The sequence below is a fragment of the Magnolia sinica genome, chromosome 9 (genome assembly GCF_029962835.1).
Source record: "Magnolia sinica isolate HGM2019 chromosome 9, MsV1, whole genome shotgun sequence".
Lineage (NCBI taxonomy): Eukaryota > Viridiplantae > Streptophyta > Magnoliopsida > Magnoliales > Magnoliaceae > Magnolia > Magnolia sinica.
The window spans coordinates 78,706,838-78,727,224 of NC_080581.1; the positions used below are offsets into that span (position 1 = coordinate 78,706,838).

General features: G+C 38.3%; 1 long non-coding RNA gene and 1 pseudogene across 3 annotated transcripts; one reads left to right on the forward strand and one right to left on the reverse strand.

The window, feature by feature from the left end:
- The first annotated feature begins 2,238 nt into the window (after positions 1–2,238).
- Positions 2,239–5,577, forward strand: LOC131255785 (uncharacterized). Of its 3 annotated transcripts, none has more exons than XR_009176417.1 (6): positions 2,239–2,522; positions 2,919–3,142; positions 3,544–3,666; positions 4,781–4,983; positions 5,088–5,153; positions 5,280–5,577. It is a non-coding gene; the product is annotated as an uncharacterized LOC131255785 (long non-coding RNA). The 3 variants fall into 3 exon arrangements; XR_009176416.1 differs by having other exon boundaries at positions 2,244–2,517; XR_009176415.1 differs by lacking the exons at positions 2,239–2,522; positions 2,919–3,142; positions 3,544–3,666 and adding an exon at positions 3,673–4,620.
- Positions 5,578–5,932: 355 nt separating this feature from the next.
- On the reverse strand, positions 5,933–18,718 carry LOC131255202 (putative wall-associated receptor kinase-like 16; annotated as a pseudogene).
- Positions 18,719–20,387: the final 1,669 nt, after the last annotated feature.

The window sequence follows — 20,387 nt, forward strand, 5'->3', positions numbered from 1 at the left end:
CTGTGGCTGGCCATGATGTGAGTTTTTGTGTTATTTGGATGGCAAAGAACCATCAATTCAACAAAACAATTGTTAACATTTTTTATAGTTGGGATTTTTTTAAAGATTATCTAATAAATATAAGATTTTCACTTGTTATCCTAATAAGATCCTTAAAATAGAATTCATTTTTCAATAATCATGGGATTATTATTAACTTTTCTTTCTTTTACCTTGTGGAATGATTATTATAACTTTTTCTTTCTTTCCCTTGAATTCCATTTATCCAAAAATGTCCTAAATGGACAAATTTTCATGAGTCAGATGACCAACTTCACTGGACATGTCCAGTGGGGATGATCATTTGTTTTATTGAGACATTTTGATTGGTTGCTTGTGCAGTTAGATAATGCTAAGCACAATTTGCAAAACAAATCTACAGCTTTGAGAAACTTTGCAGAAGTTTTATAACCCATTCGTCGATTTCAAATATCGGAGGCCATATGCTGGTTGGACCAGATTTTGCTTTTGGGTAAACATATACAAGGTGTGTTTCTTTCTTTCTTCCTTTCTTTGGAAACTCACTCGACTCTCTAGTGATCCCAACTTGCTCTCCAACTCTTTTTTTTTATATATATATATCATGGTTCTGAATATTGATTGATACTGAGTCAACTTGATGTTGGTGGAGAATGAAATGTGTCATTGGCAAGTCACATTCCAAAACCAGACTAAGTCTGAACAATTCTGACTGAGTTGGAATGAGTCAGGTGACCGATACTGGTTTCGATCTCTGGGTGACTTGCACTTTAGAACTTATGCTTAAAACCATGTTCTCCATCATTGATTTCTTTGAGAATTGTCGATCAGCTGTGAAGGTAATACGACCATTATAAAACAAGAGGGTTTTAGTGTATTTGGTGTGAATTGGGACCAAATACACTCTTCCAAATGTACTAACCTTACTGATTCACACCAACTACCACCAAATACATGCTCCCAAATGACCCTTTACAGTTCATTTTAGATAACTGGTGTTTTCAGTTCTTATAACCAAATGCTTAAGCTAGGGCTACATGTGCTTTGTTCAGGCTTCGAGTTCATTAGGTAATATAGCTGTTGGTATAATCAAGAGTTAGACTCTTGATTACCACCAGCCCGGCTTGTAGGAACATGCTCATGAGTTGTTTTAGTATTAATAGTAGCACCTTATTTTTAAGTTTTAAATAGGGATTTGGTTTGCAAGTCTTTCTTTTATAGAAGAAGCTTCTTGGCACATGTGAGGCAATTGAACATGATATAGTGAATGGTTGCCAATGAAAGTTCATTTATGAATGGTGTGAGATATTTGGATGATATTTTCAAATTGTTGCATGAGGATGTCTGTATCTTTTCCTATCAATCTTCAATACTTAAATATAACAAAGAGTTAAGTAATGTTTGATTTGTGATTAGTGTATTTGTGTTTGGATGTATTATGCTTAATTAAAGTGAAACCAATAGTTTAGAGTAGAGGCTTAAAACAAACTGTTTCTCCATGTTTATTTTGCTTCTAGTCTGGTCACTCTTCATCTAGAGAGGAACTGCACCTGTAGCATTTACAATTATAAAAGGAGTTTCAGCTGTCCTTGTACAATTTACTTTAATTTTAGCTATATTCATGGGATGTTAACTATAAAAGGAAAGACTGAAGATTCAGTGACTAGGATTTTCCAAATTTGGGATTTTTGTGTGTGCATGTGGCACATGTACAAACTCGGCATAACAGGGATCTTCCTTGTTCTTTACAAATAGGGAACTTTCCCTCTTATAATGGATCATTTTCTTTTGAAAGACAATTACTAAGAATGATCTCTCAATAACTTTATTAACATTACTTCTACTTCCCAGAATTGATATCCTTAATCATAAAGTACATCTTCATGGTGAGGAATAAATGCTAAATCAGGTCAATGACAGAATGCTAAATCAATCCAGTGGGCTGAGGAATAAATGATATGTGGTCTCTTCTACAACACAACTTGATACTCACCATCAACACATTGAAAAAAATTTGGTGACAAAGGGGTCCTTACTCTTACTCCGGTGGTAGACTCTTAGGAGTTTTAACACCTGGTTGAGGGTTCGAGTACCCATAGGTGGTGAAATCCCACCATGGTGTGAGTGTGTGGTGGTGTGTGTGCGTGTGTAAAATTTTTTTTTTTTTTTTTTTTTTTAAATTGGTGACAAAGAGTTGCTATACATGTTGTCTTCTCATATATTTTTTTGATGATGCTTTTTTTCTTCTTCATGTGTAATTTGTTAAATTTCATCTGTCAGTGCTTTTGTTAGACTTGCACTCTTGTTCACTTAGCTATCAGATGTCGACATTTATCTTGATGATAGAATCACTAAAAGCATTTCATTTATGCATATTCTGAAGCTTCAAAGAGTGTTATGCAGATTTTATGGGAAATTGGAACATCTAGGTACACTGGTTCTGGAACCACATGTATAAAGGCATGGACCTCCGCCTTTGAATCGTTGACCCATTATGAGGTAGGGTTGGTTGCTCCCTTGTACTCAGCCACTTGAAAATAACACTTGAGCACGATAATCCATTCATTCTTGATTATGCCAGAATCTCTTAAAAGATTTATCTATGTGTTGCCTTCCTTTTAGTTTTGTTGTAGTATAGTCATTTTATTTTATAAGCATATGTCATTCAAGGTGACCGTTAAAGAGGATGCTTATGAAAGGGAAAACTTTCTGGCCACAAAATATCCTTACAGGCATTAGATATATAATCTTTATATACATAGAGATGCACTTTATAGGAGCATTGCAAGTGTTTGATGGTGGTTTTCCTTTCCTTGACATTGTCTGATGTATGATTTTGTCACTGGTTTCCTCTTCAATCTAAATGCAGTGATTTAAATATGTCCATCTAATAAATGCAGGATATCAATTGAACTTACTGCATTGTCTAGTCAGCAACATGGTGCCTCGTTTCAAAACAAAAGCAGTAACGATAATTTGTTCCCGCAAAATCTGGGCATATCCAATGATCTCTCAAGTGATCCCAACCAACATTCACACAGGTGGTTACTACTTGGTTTAAGTAAATAAATCTTCAAGTATAGGACTAGCCTACCTTTTGATGGCTATCTATTAGTTCTTTCGAGTAGTATATCATGATACACGTAGATACTAAGATTCTTTCATTTCTTGAACAATACTCATTCACACTCAAATATTTAAATACTTGTGACGGATAATAATGTTTTCCAATGAATTATATGTACAAAAACACTTAATTCCAAAGGGAAGCAGAGTCATCTTCTTTGAACTTTGCTCTTTTCTTACTTTCTCTTAGTTTGGTAATTCTCTTGAACTTTCGGTGCTCTGTAATATCTGCTGAAGAAAGTCTGAATTAATTTTCATTTTTTTTGTCGTGTTCATAGATCCTTGAAAAGCTATACCATGCTATCCACGTCATCATTGGAAATGAGTTGGTGAAGCTAGCATCCATTCAGCTCTCATTCAATGATTGTGCTTCTGCAATATATATCATAAAATGGGTAGATGCAATATTTTCACTGTATTATGGATCTCACACGTCGAAGCTATTTCCATATTTGGAAAATCTCAAAAGAAAAGTTCTCAAGCTCGCTCCATAATGGGAAACCTTCTGTTTTATCTATTCAGGTTAGTAGCACACGATTTAAAAATATTTTGATCACAGCTTCACTTTGCAAACAATTCATAAATATTTAGCAAATGAAATTATTAATGTGAATCATTGCAGTAATACATCAACATTGATATGTTTGAACTTTGCTAACAGATCTTCACTGACTTTAGGTGTGGATATATTGGTTGGCGTCACTGATTTCCTTTTTGTGTGATTCATCCAAAGAAAATTATTGTTGTGAGCAATCTCTTTCCCATCCTGTCTATGTAAATAATATGTGTATTACTGGTCTTCTCCTCCTATTAGCTATGTTTCTTCTTGGCCAATTTTAGAAATATATTACTCATGGTGGGATATGTTTGAGACTACACATTAATTCATGGCATCTAGAAGCCATAGAGCTGTACATGGGAGTCTCACGATTGGATAGTTTGATGATTTTAGAATGTTTTGGAGTCCTTGTACTACAATTAGAACAGAGTTCTAATGCTAGTGCTTTTGTTAAATTAGGACTTTTTCCTTTATCACAATATGATTGATTAGCATGGTATGTAGAACAGACTTCTTTGTACTTTGTATGCAATGATTTTATTTATTTATTTTTTCTTTTGCCATGTGTACAATTAGTTATTAGCCATATAGAGCAAACTTTCTGGTTTTCTTCTGCTTGCCAATAAATGTTTTAAAGAAAGTCACTTGCTTTGCAGCATTCTCAATTTCTTGTTCTTAAAAATGCATGCACTGTCTTATCCGCTCTCTCCAATATCCTGTCTGCATTTTGTATTAATCTGTTTGAAAAAGTTTTTCCTAATGTAGGAATATTTGGGAATCGATTTTGAATTTAAAGGTCTTGTTTTTTGTTCGGATTTTCCGTGTCCATGCTGAAACGCAGTTCTTGTTGCAGGTGTATTTGGGTGGACAATGCATAAACAATCCTACACTGTCAGATGTTATGTTTCTAGTTGAAGGTTGTAAATCATTCTTGACTGAATCAATTTGGTAGTCTATATGCTCTCATTCTTTGGGGCTTTAGATAGAAATGTTGGAATTATAATTTGCCTATTAGAAAGTCCCAAAATTTATATGGTGAAAAAAGGGCATTCTAAATGCTAATGCTTCCTTTTCCAGGTAAACGGTTCTATGCCCACAGAATTGCTTTGCTTGCTTTTTCCGATGCATTCCGTGTAATGTTTGGCAGCGGTTATCAGGTGAGTCTAGCCATATTTTCACATTCAACACATGGTACATCAGTACATTGTCACACATCTTCACACAAGGTGATTTGCAGGCTTTCTAGTCAATAGCATCTCCACCTACAAAGCCATGGCATGGTAAGTTTACTTGTTTACTTGTAAGAATCAAACCACCTTTCTTGAATCTAATTTTCTTTGCATAATTCTCTTTGATGTATGTATTTCATCATCGCGATTTTTAGGTTTCTTGGAAACAACAGCTTGTCCGATACACTGCCATCCCAAAAAAGCTATAAACTTCTTAATATGTATGTTCATCTGACTCATTTGTACTAAACTTGTAGCTTTAATATGTATTTTGATGCAATATTGAGTTGAATTCCAATCTCTAACTCTGATACCAATTAATTTCTTTTTGCTATTTTGTTTTGCAGGTTCTAGGCATGGATGAATGGGAGCTAGATCAATGGATTTTATTTTTATTTTTATTTTTTTGAAACTATTCAATTTATTATTGTAAACATTATTCGTGGCAGCTCTAGTAGAGTAGAGAAGGGAAATGGCTACAACATCAAACAAAGAAGCCTCCATCTACTTGCTTATAAGTTGCTTTGTAAGCCATAGCCTATCCTACCCATGCAACAACCAATTTTTTTGGCTTGCACATTCGTGCGCCACATCGGCACATAAGGTGGCATGCCTAATGCTAACCTTTTACTCAGTGGCATCAAATGAATGGTTAAGATGAAAACTGTCAAGGAGATTTTTGGGGCACAATCCATCCACGGTCCGATGCAACAGACAAATGGTCTGAATTACCAAACAAAGGGCCCCACTTTGGGAAACCAGAAGGCCTGTAATGTCCCCGGATGAAGGTTGTGTACCATATGGTTCCAATAAATGCACATGAAGGTTGGAGGAGTGTTGGGTTGCATGTGAAAGGGCCACGTAGGCATATATTTTTTTTATAGGAAAACAATCACTAGGCACTATCTACTTCCTAAGAGGAATGTGAAATCAGTTGGGCCTTGACCAAAAGGGTCAATGATGAGGTCCATCCATATGTAGGCATTATAAAATTCGAATATCACAACATACCACTAGAAAGGCGTATAAACTGCCTGTAAATCCCACATGAAGCAGCGGCCAGCACAACCGCCAGTAAAGGAAGCTGACTGCCAGTAAAGCCTTCACCGATGCAGGCTTTCCCGGCTGTTACCTGACCGCAGGCAAAATCTTTGCCGGCGGTTTTCTGGGCGTTTAAACAGCAGTGTCCAGTTTTCTTGTAGTGGTTCCATTCCCACTGTTTCATGTGATGTGGTCCACTTGAACTTTGGATCAGCTAAAGAAATGCATGGACAGTAGGGATAGCCACATACATCACAGTGGGTCCCACATTTTTTCACCCCTGGGTTTTAACATTGAAAAAGCAACCTGGCTGAATTATACAGGTAAGTAATTATTATCTATTTACAATAAATTACAAAAATAATTGAAAAACAAACAACTCCTTTATTGAAATGGAATGCAAGCTAATCAACGCCCTATCGCTAGTGCTGATAAGGTGCGGCTATCAACACTATATTCGCAGGATGCATTGCTTGTGTAACCCTGCGAAGGTCCAGGTTCACCTAACAAGTTCTCAGTCTCTTCATGTTTCTTTGGTTCCCAAGGATGTTCATGAAACCTTCTTAGTCCCTCAAGCTCCACAACTACTTTCATCGTAGGTCGTTCTTCCCCCTTAAGTTTCAAGCATCTCTTAGCAAGCTGAGCAATTGATATGAGTTGTTCTTCTTCCCCTTCATTTCGAACCTGTTCATCTAAAATTTCAAAGAGTTGATTCTCTTTCATCGATGTGAGGAAGTAATTGGAAAGGCTTCTATTATCTTGAGATCTAGTGAAAGAAATGGGCCCCTCGCCTGTCAAGAGCTCCACAAGAACCACGCCAAAGCTATACACATCACTCTTTCCTGTTAATTGGCCTGTTTGATGGTACTCTGGATCTAAGTATCCCCACGTACCCATCACCAATGTCGTTATTCAAGTGTGATCTAGCGGAACTAATCTTGAAGCTCCGAAATCAGACACTTTCGCCATGAAATTATTGTCTAAAAGTATGTTGGCAGACTTGACATCTCTGTAAAAGATGGGTGTGGAAGTTGCTGAGTGTAAATAGTAAAGTGCCCCTGCAGTTTCCGCAGCAATCCTTAGACGGTTTTCTAAGGAAATTGAAGAAGCATAGCCCTCATAGCCCTCACCATGGATATGCTGAGAGAGGGTTCCATTTGAAATAAATTCATACACCAGGATGGGGACTTCAGCCTCTAAACAGCAACCCAAGAGCTTCACAATGTTCCTATGGTTGATCTGAGATGAGACATGGACCTCATTTATAAATTGCTCGATTTGGGTCTCATCCACTATTTTGGACTTTTTAACGGCTACAATTTTGTTGTTTGGTAAAATTCCTTTGTAAACTGTACCATAACCTCCCTGGCCAACAATTTGGCTCTTGTCATAGTTATTGGTTGCTTTTTTCAATTCTTCTGTAGTAAAGATTTTGAATGGCTGAGTGGATGATTGACCAGAAGAGATCTTTTCTTGTAATAGAAGACCTCCATTTTGTTGAAAGAATCTCTCTTTGAGTTTGATGAGCTTTCTTTTCCTCCATGCCCAATAAGAGGAAGAACTACCAGTGATTATAACTAGGAGACCTAAGCCAATGCCTGCATAGACATTCAAAGGTAAGTGAATTAAATGTTCATAATATGCCTACATGAGAACTATATACATTAGGCTTGTTTTAATAAAATGATCTTTTTATACCACTAAAAATTTATTATTTGAGAACATGTCTGTTGTACTTGTGGAAGCCTCTCATTACTATCCAAATGATACATTAGGACAGTCGGGCCATTTGATTTTTGATGTAGAGCAGTTCGTGGACACTTTCATGACCAAGATGGACTAAAGAAGGCCCAGTTGGAGGCGGAAGTGATCATGACCGTTAGAACCTTAAAACAAGCATATCTCACAAACCGGAATGAGTTATTTGATGTGGCATATATAATTTTGCATTAGGAGAAGCTACTTTAGCCACCCAACTTTGCCCATGCAGAATTTGTGAGATTCTATCAGATCGACGGTTGAAAGTCCTTTTTATTTTCATTTTTACTATTTGTAATAAGTTTTAGTTCGATCATAACTATTGATCCATTGTGCTTAAGTAGTCATGCCTGATATGAAAAGGGCTTAGAAAAATTAGGATAAAAATGGTTGGGCCAAATTGAACACTTACTATTTGTGTCCAAAAACCATGAAGTCTAGTAGAAATCATGGTCGTCTATAATTAGTATATTTACTATTTATAATAAGTTATGAATTTTAGGGAGTTTCAGATGGACTGTGATTCTGAGACTTCTTCCTAGGTTTGATATCACTATTTAAAGAATTTTAAATTCGTTTTTTTTTTTTTTTCATCGATTAATTTATTTCAAATTATTAGAAATTATTTTCTATTTCTTCATTCGTGGACTCGGGAAATCTCTGTGAGGAGTCCAAAGAAACCCTGTGAATTCAGAGAAGTTATCCCTAAGGAAGATGGTGATCGACCTCATCATGGTCATCCCTGTGTCAATTTTTACATGTTGTCTATTGTTCATTTTCATCTTTATCAATTTGCAAGTAAATAATCTTGTTCTAACTGTTGAAACTTGCACTTTTAACCTTGATTCAAGTGATTTGAGGAGTTTTTGTTTGAGGCCTTAATTTGATCTATAACTGCTGGAATGATTAATCTCGTAATTTTTTAGCTTAGGAAGTGAGGAGGATTTTCTGACTTGAAAATGAAATATGACAAGGGCCTTTTCTTTTTCTAACTATGAATAAGTCATAGAGGAGTGACTTGGTCCATATTGCCCTAACTCCGAGTTGAGCCTTTTTATAATGATGAATAAGTCATAGAGCGGCAACTTGGTCCATATTGCCCTAACTCAGACTTGGCAACAACTTGGGACATTTCATCCACAAATATCACATGAGAAGGGCCAAAATAAGGCAAATTAAAAGAATTATAATAATAATAAATAAATCTAAAATAAGATTAAAAGTTCTCAATTTCTAGGGAAGTGAGTATTAAGGCTATGTATGTTTCTACCAAACCCAGCTTAAATAAAGTAAATTTTTAATATATATATATATATATATATATATATATATATTTGTTGGAAAAAACCATCCATCTATGGTTGCGACAATTTGAAACATTTAAAAGTTCATGCACAATGATTTGGACCATTCAATGACTGTGGAAAATGATCTGGACCATTGAAAAGTCTATTGAACAGTGGCCTAAGACCTTTATAGAGAGTCATGAGTTTTGAAATACTGTGATTTTGGGAATTCTTTTATCTAATGATGAACATCAGATGAATGAATTCGATGGCATATAAACAAAGGTAGGCCCTAAAAAAAAAGAAATCTTATGATGGATGTTTCATACCACTTGTTTCCTGTGGTGTGATCTATGTACATAAGATTTTGATGATCATGAATTTTGGGAAGCTACTTTTGATTTAAAAAAAAAAAAAAAAAAACTTTTGATAGATTTGAACCATTAATTATCTGACGTTCAACCTTCTGGAATGGTAAGATCCTTCACATCACGACTCTTGTTCACCATTAAGGTGAATCGAATGTTGTTAGGAAATATTGGATGGTGACAATTTCTCATGGATAGTTTTGTCATTTCGAGAAATATGGTGACGAACGCTAGCAAGAAAAATGGAACGGTGGTAAATAAAGTCAAACCCATGCGAGCTGACTTCTGATAGGATTTTGATGGTACTGACCTCGAAGTTTGGGCAAATTACCTAGAAAGCCACTGCATTTCATATATCCCGAGAGTGGCCTTCTGACAAGCTTTGGATATTGTTTCAGACAAAAATGCCCCTGTCCTTCGTTCAGAAGTCGTACAGTCCTAGAGAGATGGAGTAGTTACTCTCTCGAGAAAGTGACGGATTGGCTACTCCCCCCTGCCACTAGGCAATGGCTGGTGCTCGGTGCTTATGTGTTTCATCCATGCCGTCCATAATCCATGTCGCCTATCTTTTTTGTCGTGTCATTTTAGGGGTAAGGCATCCATAATCCATACCGCCCATCCTTTTTGCCGTGTCATTTTAGGAGTAAGGCATCCATACCGCCCATCCTTTTTGCTGTGTCATTTTAGGAGTAAGGCATTCATGCCGTCCATAATCTATGCCATGTCATTTTAGGAGTAAGGCATCCACGCCGTCCATAATCCATGCCGCCCATCATGTTGCCATGTCATTTTAGAGGTAAGGCCTAAATATTAACCGACAAGGTGGATAGAAGTGGATACTGCCCAAATCAGAACTTTTGGGGCCTACAGCGAGCTAGCCAGCAGAGTAGATGGATCGAATCACCCTATTATGGGCCTTAAATTATGGTACCAATGATTTGGTAGAAAAGGAAGTGAACACGTTGAAAACCACAACCATGATCTAGGCAACATGACAACCATAATCCATATAGCATGGCAACTACGACCCATGCAATCCTCGACCCATATGGCAACCATGACACATATAATATGACAACCACGACACATATAACATGACAACCACAACGCATATAACATGACAACCACGACCCATATAATATGACAACTACGACCGATATAACATAACAACCACGACCCTTACCTCATGACAACCACGACCCATATAACCTGCATTTTCTGCTCCTGCGGTCTATCAATAGTTATCTCATATTCAAAAAATGCCAGTCTAGCTTTGATATGGAAAGGCATGTTACTTTTCTAACTTTGATGGACGGTAATGATCTTATGTGCATGCATGGGTCGTGGTTGTCATGCAATGTGTGAACAGGAAATGAGAACCATGACCCATATTACATGACAACCATGAGGGTCATGGTTGTAATGTGGTAAGGGTCGTGGTTGTAAGATCATTACCGTCCATCAAAATTAGTACATGACATACATAGATATCGTGCAAACAATATCTGTATAGTAGTATAGGTCGCATTAGGTGGTTGTAATGCAGTAAGGGTCGTGGTTGTCATGAGGTATGGGCCGTGGTTGTCATATTATATGGGTTGTGGTTGTCATGTTATATGGGTCGTGGTTGTCATGTTATACGTGTCGTGGTGAACATGCAACAACCGCGACCCATATAACATGACAACCACGACACACATAACATAGTAATTACGATCCATGACAACTACAACACATATAACATGACAACCATGATCCATATAACATGACAACTATGACCTATGTAACATGGCAACTATGACCCAGGCAAACCACGACTCATATAATATGAAAACCACGACCCTTAAAACATGACAACCACGTAGAAGAGAAACTTAGAGCTGCACAAGACTCTGCAAGTTTCTTCCACTTAAGTTTGCAAATGGGGATATTATCATCCTCCTCAGTCTCATCATCACTGGTTATTACTTTTGCTGAGTGACAACCACAATCCATATAACATAACAACCACGACTCCATCGGAAACCACGACTCATATAACGTAACAATCACGACCCATATAACATGACAACCACGAACATAATTACGATATAATATGAAGAATAGTTCTCTTCAACAGGCACCCAGTGAGCTGAAAAACTCTATTGAGAAGGTCCATATAACACGGGTTGTGGTTCTCATGTTATATGGGTCATGATTCTCGTGTTATAGGGGTCGTGGTTCTCATGTTATATGGGTCGTGGTTGCCACTCCATTTTCCCCTGATCCACAATCCAACATAGGATGACAACCACTATCCAACGTGCATGTTAACCACGATCACATGACAGGGTCGTTGTTGTCATACACATTGGGTCATGGTTACCAACCACGATCCATTGTGGATGACAACCACGAACCATTGTTTGTCATACCACTACTCTTCCCTTCAGATTCAGTGCGACCATTTTTTTCAGGAAATCGCATTAATGTCGCTACTTCCCTATAATCCTTTCAAAATCAGCATGACCATTCGGAATCAGCGCCTTAACCATTAGTTGACCAACCTATAAAAGTGGTATTTGGGTTTCAAATTACTTTAACAAGTCAATCTGAACTAGAATCCTTATTGCAACACCTTAAACATCCATCAATTTCTTTGCTCTTTCAATCAAAATAATGGAGGAGATATTCAAAGAAGCCATCAAGTCCCTCTTGCGTTCTTCCTTTATGGGTGATCTCTTTCCTTTCCTCAGGGAAGTTGACTATCTTCCTAAAGATTAATGGCCTCTACAGAAAATTCTGAACACAATTTTCGAACTCTGGCAACTCGACAATTTCAACGGGCACCCAACGAGCTGAAAAACTTTGTTGAGAATTTCCATGGAGTCGCTAGCCCATATTACATGACAACCACGACCCATATAACGTAACAACCACAACCCATATTACATGACAACCACGACCCGTATAACCTAACAACCACAACTCCATGGGTAACCACGACCTATATAACGTAACAACCATGACTCATATAACATGACAACCATGACCATAATTACAATACAATATGAAGAATAGTTCTTTTCAATGGGCACCCAACGAGCTGAAAAACTCTGTTGAGAATGTCTTGTTTAAGCCTAACCTTCTCAACAGAGTTTTGATCAGGCTAAAACAAGACATTCTTAATGGAGTTTTTCAGCTCGTTGGGTGCCCATTGAAGAGAACTGTTCTTCATATTATATTGTAATTATGGTCATAGTTTTCATGTTAAATAAGTCGTGGTTATTATGTTAAATGGGTCGTGGTTGTTATAGATCATAGTTATTAACATGTAGTGTTGATTCCGAAGGGTCGCGCTGAATTCGAAGGGAATGGTCGTGAATATGACAAATAATGGGTCGTGGTTGTCATGTTAAATGGGTCGTGGTTGTCATGGATCATAGTTATTATCATGCGGCATTGATTCCGAAGTGTCATGCTAAATCTAAAGGGAAGGGTCGTGGATATGACGAACAATGGGTCGTAGTTGTCATGTAATATGGGTCGTGGTTGTTATATTACATGGGTCATAGTTGTCATGTTAAATAGGTCGTGGTTTTCATATTAAATGAGTCATGGTTATCATGGATAGTAGTTATTAACATGGGTCATGGTTCGCATGTGAAATGGGTCGTGGTTGTCATCTTATATGGGTCGTAGCCCTAAAATGACACGGCAAATGAATGGGCGGCATGGATTATACACATACTTCAAGGCCCATATGGGTCGTGGTTCTCGTATTATATGGGTTGCGGTTGTTACATGTTCACTTCTTTGACTTCCAAATGACAGGATAACCATTGGTACAATAGCCGAAGGCCAACAATAGGGAGATCCGTTCCGTCTACCTTGTCGGCCAGCTCGGCGTGGGCCCAAAAAGTCCTGACTTAGGCAATGTCCACTTCTAACAAACATCATAGTGAACCTAGAAAGTTTCAACAATAGATTTCATTGTCACCATTATTTTCTATTATGTGACCCACAAGAGCTCTGGATCAGGCTGATATTTGGGTGGTAGCCCTAAAATGACACACTAAAAACGATGGGTGGCATGGATTATACACATACGTCAATGTGGGCCCCACGAGTTTGGTCCTTGCCCACGCGTAAAAAAAGGGTCGAGTTTGGTCCTTGCCCATGCGTAAAAAAAGGGTTCCATATACATCACTTTCTTAGCATTAAATAAGATGTAACTTCTTACTCCCTAGAAAACCATACAACTACTGACACAAGGACAAGGGTATTTTGGTCCAAGTAATTTTCAGAAGGTCACTCTTGGGATATATGGAACGTCCTAACTTTTTAGGTAATTTGCCAATCCTGATTTTTATTTTATTTTTTCTTGGTTCGTGATCGACTTTCCTGCTACGGCAAACCAGCTATGTGGGTGACGGTATAGGCCCACCTTGATGTATGCATTGTATATCCACACCGTTAATCTGTTTTTACAGTTTATTTTAGGCCATGGTCTCAAAACCCAAGAAGAAGAAAATTTCAGGTGGACCACACCATTGGAAACCACAGTTATTGATCATTAAAAACATTTTGGGGGCACAAAAGTTTTGTATGAAGATGATATTTGTGTTTTTTTCGTTTTCTAGAGATCTGTGTAACCTTATCAACTGGTTGGATAGTCAATAAACATTACGTTAGATGCTAGGAAGTTTTTAATGGTTGGTGTTTAATGACCACTGTTTCCTCCGGTGGCGCACCTGAAATTTGTATTTATTTCTTCTCTGGCACGGTATACTAAAATAATCTGTAAAAACAGATGGGCAGTATAGATATACAATGCATGCATCGAGGTGGGCACTCTCATCTTCTTCTTCTTCTTCTTCTTCTTCTTCTTCTTTTTTTTTTTTTTTTTTTTTTTTTTTTTTTTTGAGAAACTGTATATATTCCATCTTCAGGTGGGCAACACAAAAGGGGAGCCGCACCCAAACTTTACAAATTCGGCGTCTCCTGACAAAAAAAAAAACCAGGAATAGGTTTGATGTGAAGATGTCCTACTAACGTTATCATATGGAATTTATGTGCGAGCCTTCATGTACGCCGTAGGATAAAAAAGAGTGGCTGGGATTCTACTTCCTTGAGAGAGAGAGAGTCTTTCAAGAAAATACTTTACCCGAGAGACCCACGTGAAAGTCTTTTTGATAAAGATCATGTACAAGTATTTTTTGTGGAGCTTATTATGATGTTTTTGATAAATCCAACCCGTTCATCCATTTTCTGAGATCATCTTAAGATATGCTACAGAAAATCAGATGGATACAAAAGTCAAGTGTGCCCCACTAGAGGAAACAGTTTTGATTCAGTCACCATTGTTGAAATATTTTTTTTAAGCCATGGAAGTTTCATATCATGCTAAATTTTTTTGTTGTTTTCACTTCATCCCAGTGGGAATGATCTTGTAAACCATTTAGATGGCATAAACCGTTTGGATGGCATATAAAAAACATGGTTGAGCCTAAGAAAGTTTCAACCGTAGAAAACTTTTTCCCCAGTTTTCCCTCTTGTATGGCCCACTTGATTTTTGAATCCATATCATTTTCAATATCATATCATAAAATGAGCTCGGGAAACAGATAGATGGAATGAATTTATCAAAAACATCACGGTGGACCCGCCTAGCATCCAGCGCAGGAACATCCTGCGAAGGCTTTAGCAGGAAATCCGCGTCCATCCGCGTTCGAGGAACGCTGAGTAACTTAGTACGCTAAGCATGCTGAGTAAACTCTGTGGGACCCACCGTGATTTGCATATTTTATCTACTCCGTCCATCCATTTTAAAAGATACTTTTATGACTTGATAAAATGACATATATCTGAATCTCAAGTGGACCTCACCATGGGAAATAGTATGAATTGAAATTCTACCCTTGAAAATTTCACCGGGGCCCACAGAAGTTTTGAATCAATTTGATATTTCTTTTTTAACTTCATCCATGTCTATGTAATCTTATGAACAGGTTGGATGACAAATAAAAATCACTGTGGGCCCAAGCAAGGTTTCAACGGTGTAAGTCATTATTTGCATTGTTTCTTATGGTGTGGTCCACTTGAGATTAGGGAATATTTTTATTTTATATTCAACCACTAAAATGATCTCAAAAAACGGATGGACGGTGTGGATAATCCACATACAGTCATAGTAGGCCCAACTGAGTTTACTCAGTAAGTACTGAGTACGCAATCCTATTTCGTTCCTCCGCGTCCCTCTCGGGCACGGATTAGGTACTTCCCTTGCCCGTTCTTTCATTTTTCCGTATCGTTTTAGCGCATAGATCCAACGCTCAATTGGACCACACCACAGGAAGCAGCAGTGCTAAGGATACCCACCGCATAGATCCAACGCTCAATTGGCCTTTAGAAGTTTTTAATGGTATTCTGGGTCCACTGGAGATTTGGATTTAGCTTATTCTTTGGATATTACCTTAAAATGATCTCTCCAAATGGATGAAAGGTGTGGATACAAAACATACATCATGGTGGGCCCATGGAAATTGGTGACGTCACTTAGTAGCAAGTCTCGCTTCTCACCCTTTCAGTATCTAATCTGCGCCCGGAGAGTTTGCTTTCGCAAACGGAGGATCCAGACTCCTACGTCCTAAGTAAACTCCGTGGGTCCACCATGATTTATGTATTTTATCCTCTCCAACCATTCATTTTATCAAATAAATTTAGGGATTGACACAAAAAATCAGGCATATTAAATGTTCAAATTGACCACACCACTGGAAATAGTTGAATTGAACATCCACCTTTCAAAAAATTCTTGAGAATCACACGAGTTTTGAATCAAGCTTATATTTGTGTTTACCTTCATCCATGTTGTATAATCTTATGAACATGTTGGATGAGAAATAAACATCACTATGGAGCCTATAAAGGGTATGATCCAATTGATCTCATGTGCTTCAATTATGGGCTCAACACCGTAAAATTTCAACGGTGGCCACTAAATTCCCACTGTTTCCTCTCATGTGGCCCATTTAATTTTTGGAACCTCCTCGTTCTTGGTCGCATAACCTAAAATGATTTCAAAAAATGGATGGATAAGTTGAATTTACCACAAACATCATGATAGGCCCCACACAAAATCCTTTCGCATAATCTTCATGGGCTTTTGGCCCTAGATCCTCTTACAATTCCAAATTTCTCTCCATGAGTGCAGGAAGACTCTCTCTCTCAAGAAAGTGGAATCCCAGCCGCTCTCCTCATCCTACAACGTACATGAAGGCTCACACATAAATTCTGTGTGGTACGGTTCATAGGGGACCAACACTATATATATATATATATATATATATATATATAATGATGAGTGAAAAATCATGAAATACTACTTGACTTGGGAACAACTCAAGAGAAGAACAAACTAAAAATTTGAGATAGAACCCAATAATGAACTATCTCATTGAGTCTATCTATATTAATTTATGCCGAGTTGAGTGGACCAGGTTTCTAGTCGTCCAACGAGTTCTTGAACTATTATGCTAATTGGAATTGAGGGATTACCTAAAACAACAGCGACGGCTGGAAATTTATTTGTGTCTTTAATGCATTCTCTTTGATCATCGTAGAGTCCATGGTAGCCCTTCCAACACGAACAAGAATAATTCCCTGGCAAATTTATGCAATTCTGTTGACAAAGTTTCTTCACGTCATTCTCCTTGCACTCATCAATATCTACAAATCAGCCATCACAAGCAATAGGAACAAGTCAGTAATTTACATCACATTAATTGGATGGTTAGGATCATTAGTTCGAAGTGATTCTTATGAGATTTTAGCAACCGAAGGTTGGGTTCACTGTCTGGACTGTCTAGTTTGTATCCAAAAGGTAAGATTTAAAGCTATTGATCAGATGGTAAGAGTAATTGGGTCAATGTGATTTTTCTTTTGGGTGTCACTCAAAGGGTGGATTGGACTGAATGTACGGTTCAGATCAATGGTCGGACTGTTGACTTGTCCAATCCACCTCATTTTCACAATTTGGCAAGAATCACCATGCCTTGGCACCCTGCAAGGAGATTAAGGATCCCCTAGTATCCTTGAGAGCAATTGCACAGAAAACCCGGGCCACTAGGCTAATTATGGTAATAGATATTCTTTATGAGATCGATTTGAGCCATCTGATCACCGATGGTCAAGTCAAGCACTACTGGAAAGCTCACTTCTATTGAGATATCATGTATAGAAATTGAATGCCTTCTCATCCACAAGATGGGCCATCAACCACGTGATGGACAATCCTTACCTTAGAAGATTGGATTGGATCCAAGTTACATTCGAGATCGATGATGATGGGACTTAGCATGCTTGTCCAATCCACCTCATTTTCAAAGCTACATAATGACTAAGCATTTTCACGTGATAATAAATAGACTTAGAAAGGATAATCATACCTTGGCACCCTCCAATGAGATAAGGATTCCCCTCATAACCTTCAGAACAATTCCACCGGTAACCGTTAGTCGATTCATAACAGGTGCTATTCTCACTCACGCAACCGAAGCTGGCCGAGTCCTTCCGTGCCATCTCGCATGTTTCATTTGAAATAGCCCAGTCAAGCACCACTGGAACGGATTCACTTCTATTCAAGAAGTTAAAACCGATCAGATCCGATTCATTGAAGCTAAATGCATCTTTCTCCACCAGAAATGCATAGCTACATGGATTGAAACTGGAAACATTTTTATGGTTAGAGACACTATCAAGAGTCACTTCAAAACTCTTGAAAGCATTTGGGATAGCTGTTTGGCAACATCCAATCCCAGAACAGGAACCGTTGATGACGCTGTTTCTGTCATTGCAAAATGACATACAACCACTCTTGAAATCACGGCCCCATGAGCCGGTGATGGAGGCGATGGTATCGCAGCCGATGGCTGTCAATTTGTTATGGGTTTCTGAGAACGTGAACGGCAGATTTTCATACAAGTTCATCCAATTCTTCCAGACGAGGTCTAACTTTCCTGTGTTGGTGTAGCACCGGTAGCCTATATAGTTTAAGATTCTCATTAGGCCAGAGATTAATGTTATGTCGAGAACCTCAAGCTTGCCCATGAATGGTTTTGGAGGTTGAAAAGTGGTGTTGCAGGAGATACTGAAGCTTCCTCCAATATTGCAGCCATCGCCGATGCCAAACGGGTAGGGAATGCTAACATTTCCGCATTTGTTGGGGCAGCCGGGCTTCGTTGTTACTAGAGGTTGTGATGATAATGCTTCTACTGTTGCTGCTAGCAAGAAGAGCTGAAGTAACAGATAAAAACCCATCTCTCTCTCTCTCTCTCTCTCTCTCTCTCTCTCTCAAAATGAATATGTGGAGAGGTGGGAGATGGTGGCTATAAGTAGGGCATACATCACTAATCTTGTGACATTGGTTGAAGCGTTGTGATCTTCCAATCTTGATAATTATCAAGTCAGACCAACAGCTTGGGCGCTAAGTCAAAGCCCCAAATGGGTATTTTAAGGGATTTTGACTGTAATGACCTCGAAGTTTGATCAAATTACCCTGGTACCTACGGCGTTCCAATTAAATATCCCAAGAGTGGCCTTCTGACAACTTTTGGATATTGTTTCAGATAAAAATGCCCTTGTCCTTGGTTCAGAAGTTGTACGGTCTTGGAGTGAATAAGAAGTTACCTTCTTTTTCAACACCCGAGAAAGTGACGGATTGGATACTCCCCCTGCCACTAGCCAATGGCTGGTGCTCAGTGGTCTGTGGACCCCACCAACATGTACGTGTTTCATCCACATGCCACCGATCCTTCTTGCCATGTCATTTTAGGGTTAGGGCCCAAATATCAGCTCGATACAGTGCTCGTGTGGCCCATATAATAATAAAAAAATAGTGACTATTGAAACTTTTCAGGCTTACTATGATGTTTGTTAGAAGTGTACACTATCCATTCAGGACTTTTTTGGCCCACGGCGAGCTGGCTGATAAGGTGGATGGATCGAATCACCCCATTGTGGGCCTTAAGCTATGGTACTAATGGTTTGGTAGAAGAGAAAGTGAACACGTGGATACCATGATCCATACAACATGACAACCACGACCCATATAACATGACAACTACGACCCATGCAAACAACGACCCATATGGGCCCACATTGATATATGTGTATAATTGATGTAGAGCAGGCCGCAAACACTTTCATGTCCAAGATGGATCAGAGAAGGCCCGATTAGAGGAAGAAGTCATCAAGACTGTCAAAACCTTAAAACAGGCATATCTCACAAACCGGAATGAGTTACTCGATGCACGGTATATGCTTTTGCGGTAGGATGAGCTACTTTAGCCAACCAACCTGGCTAAGCCGGGTTACCCACGCCGAATTTGCGAGATTCCATCCTATTGACGGTCAAATTCCACGTTTATTTCTGTTTTTACTATTTTTAGTAAGTTTTAGTTTGATTATAACTCTTCATCCGTTGGGCTTTAGGAGTTGTGTCCAACAAGAAAAGTGCTTAGAATAATTAGGAGAATAACGTGGTTAAGCCATATACGAAACTTACTATAAAAAGTAAATTTACTATTTATGGTAAGTTGCGAATTTCTAGGAGTTTTAGTTTTAGTTTGCTTCTGATTTCTTTCGTATTGCTTGGTATCCTTATTTAAATGGTTGTGAACTCATTTATTTCATCAATTAAGTAAAATTTGAATTTAACAGAATTTATTTCTATCTTCTTGCTTTCTTTCCTGGTGGATTCAAGAAGTCTCTGTGAGGAGTCCAAAGAAGCTCCATGGATTCGGAGTGGTTATCCTTGAGGAAGACAGTGATCAACCTCATCATGTTCATCCCTGCGTCAATTGGTATCAAAGCGAGGATTCCCTTTGGGCCGATGGTAAACAACAAAGGAATGAACTAAAATCCTGTGGACGGTGATCCAGGGATTCGTTATCTTTCGGAAAGAATTGAAGCTTTCCACCAGGAGAGTTAGTTGACTATGCAAGGGTTACATGCAACCCTC